This window comes from Hipposideros armiger, unplaced genomic scaffold (genome assembly GCF_001890085.2).
Source record: "Hipposideros armiger isolate ML-2016 unplaced genomic scaffold, ASM189008v1 scaffold_275, whole genome shotgun sequence".
Classification (NCBI taxonomy): Eukaryota; Metazoa; Chordata; class Mammalia; order Chiroptera; family Hipposideridae; genus Hipposideros; species Hipposideros armiger.
This window is the reverse complement of record NW_017731625.1, coordinates 1,126,247-1,129,401: the sequence shown is the minus strand read 5'-3', so window position 1 is coordinate 1,129,401 and position 3,155 is coordinate 1,126,247. Positions and strand designations below refer to the sequence as shown.

The 3,155-nt window shown below is 58.4% G+C and overlaps 1 protein-coding gene across 1 annotated transcript in view; it reads right to left on the bottom strand.

Moving 5' to 3' along the window:
- ONECUT3 (one cut homeobox 3) overlaps window positions 1-3,155 on the bottom strand; it is a 19,297-nt gene that overhangs the window by 14,551 nt on the left and 1,591 nt on the right. The window lies entirely within an intron of this gene.

The following is a 3,155-nucleotide window of genomic DNA, read 5'->3' as shown; positions in this document are numbered from 1 at the left end:
GGCCGCCCCTCCCCCAGCCCCTCTCCCATAATTACTGTTCGAGACAGAGCGGGGAGGCCTTCGAAGAGGAGGCGGCTAGGAAACTGCCAGACTTCGGGTACAGTGGGGTGGGGTGAGGTCCCCATGGGGTAGAACCAGCCTTGAACGGACTAGCGGGTCCCAGAATCTACAAATGTCAGAATCAGAACCTGGCTCCCCAATGCACACACTTTATAGATGAGTAAACTGAGGCACACAGAAAAGGCAGGCAGGGGTGGCAACAGGATGAGGTACCCTGAGGACTACCTGGTCAGATTTCACAGGTGCCTCACAGCAACAAAGAAACCACCCCTTCCCCCCTTGGCCCCAGATCTCGGAAGGAGACATGAGTGGGAGCTAGAAGGGTGGGCGGGGGTGAAGTGGGGAGGGGCAGACCCAGGCCTAGTGGACCCCACACAAAGGGTCTGCAGACCCCCATCTCTCACCTCCCCTTTCTCGGTCTCTCTTTGTCTCTCTCTTTTTGTCTTTTTCTGTTTCTGTTTTGGTCTACCCAGTTCTGCCTCTTCATTTTCTTTCTGTTTTTGTCACTTTATGTCTCTCCGACCTATCTCTGTCTCTTTTTCTCTCTCCGTGTGTCTCCCTCCCTTCTTGTCCCTTTCTCCTGGCCACAGCGCCAGGACAGACACCCCGCCGGGACAGCTCCAAGGCGAGCAGGCGGGCTAGCGGACTGGGGCGCAACCCTGGCGATTTCCGAGGGGAAGGAGGCCGTGGGGAAGGCGGGCGGCTTTCGCAGGGCCTGGGATGCGTTCAGGGAAGGAGAAAGGGCGGTGAGTCCCGCCTGCTGGGTTTGAAATGTGCGGAAGGGGAGCGGGTAGGGGGACCTGAGGCGCTTGGAGCTGTGACTTGCGGAGTGGCGCATTTAGGAGGGGGATGCGCCCTGCCGCCTCCCCCCAACCCGCGCGATTTGCCGCCACTTAACCGCTTTTCATTTGCGCAGCGACCGGAACTAAAGGCCTCTCGGCCTGTGCCTAATTACCCTGAGGCCCTCGGCCGTCTCTAACATCCCATCCGGAGTTCTGCGGTGTAGACGCGCTCAGAGCGCTCCGGAGGTGCGACAGGAGCCCAGGAGCCGCGCACGGACCAGGCGGGTCGGTGGGGTCACTACATTGGCCTAGGTAGGAGGAGCTCAGGACATGTCCCGCCATCCCAGTTCATTATCCCCAGTACCCCATGACCGCCAGGCCCTGCGCTCACCCTTTCCACTTTCCTCTGAGAGGGCTATGATTCTTAATCATTTCCCAAAAGGGGAAACCGAAGCTCAGAGAGGTGAGACTGCTGCTGGATGCGCGGAAGTCAGGGAGGCCCGGCTGGGAGGCTGACTGGACTCAATTTCCCCGTCTGTAATTATACTGGCAGCCCGAGGGAATCCCAGACTTGGAAGGCAGGGCACCTGCCTAGGCTGGCACTACCTCCTGCAGTGTTACACACACACACACACACACACACACACACACGACACACAGGACTTCTCACCTACACTTTGTCCTTTTGAAGCCCAGGCCTATCTTTCAGGTGACTCCAAAATGTGCGATTGAGATACCACTAATGGGCCATGATAGTTGCATAATGTGACAGTGAGAACAACCGAAAGTGGCATGTGTTCTTTGGGGTACACCCATGTTGGACTCAATGTCTCCGAAATACATGTGCTGGGGAAGAGGTGGAAGTTGACCAGTATGGCTATATGTCGAATGCCCTGTGTTACCCATTTGACAAGTGCCACTTAGTATCTAATGCAGTGAGGCTATGCCTTTGGCCAGGGAGTAGGAGCTGTGCTCTCTGTTACCTGATGTCACCTACATTGTACACAGCTGTGTGTTAACATGATTGAGTGTCCCTTTGAGCACACCTGGTCATTGCATATGTCATGGGGAGCAGGACAGAGTGGGTCCCGTCCCTACATAAAACTGTCCAGGTTCCTGGTGCCATTTCTAACATGTCACAATGACCTCCCTGCGCACTTGGTCACCTGCCACATACAAAGGAGATATTATTTCCCTATTCCCCCAAAGTGGGGGGAAGCCCAGAGGTGGTTCAGCTAGTCACCTCACTCTGTAGAGGGGGAAACTGAGGCTCATGTGTGGTGCAGGTTCTTTCAATTGTCTACTCAGCCTGGGTGGAGATGAGACTCCTCTCACCCCTACCGGTGCCCCCCTCTTCCCAGCCCCCTGCCTAGAAGGGGGCACAGCCATGGCCCTCCTGCCTCCTTGCTCCACCCTGCTCCACCATGCCTAGTGTGAGCCCCAGCCCACTCCATCTAGGCCCACTTGCCCCTGTATGCAGAGAAGCAATCGATCCAGAGCCCGCGGCAGCTATTGTCCCCGCAGCTGGGGTGGCTGCAGCCCCCTCCCCAGTGCAGCCAGGGAAAGACCCCCCCTCCCAAGCCAGGCCCACTGCAGTGACAGTGGGGGACTCTCTTGCAACCCTACATGCACCCAGGAGAAGGGCCTGGCCAGGCCGCCTCTCTGGGGGCAGGAGTGGACCCAGCTGTTGTCAGCTGGAAGGGAGGAAGGAGTGGGGTCCCCAGGGTGGTGGGGGTTGAGTGTCAGTGTGAGTGAGACAGAGACACAGAGGCAGAGAGAGAGACAAAAAAAAGAGAGGGACATACAGAAAGAGAAAGAATGAGGAGGAACAGGAGAAAAACGGAAAGCATGCAAAAAAATAAATAAAGAGATACACCAGGTTGTTCCAACAGAGAGGAGGTAGAAATGAGAGAAACACAAAAAAGAAAAGCCAGGCGGGCAGCAGGGCGCGCACCCGGGCCAGAAGCAAATGCGCCAGTGGGCGGCAGGCCGGGGTGTGAAGGCCTCCGGACCGACAGCGACGGCGAGGGTCCCCCGGGCTGCCCCTCCCCCGCCCGTTCTCGGGTGACCTTTGCCTGCGGCCGGAGCGGGGGAGGGGGCTATCGATCGCGGAGGCCGAGCTACAAAGATGAGCGCGCTGGGGCCGGGGGTGCTGAGCACCGGCCTGGGTCTGGCCGCCACCGCGCCGGTGCTCAGGGAGCGGTCCCGGTTTTCTGTCCCGGGGCTGGAGGCACACCAAGGGAGCTGTTCGGGAAGAGGGGAGTGGCACCCCGAGCTGACAGCAGCGGCGCGTCTGGGTCACAGCACACACAC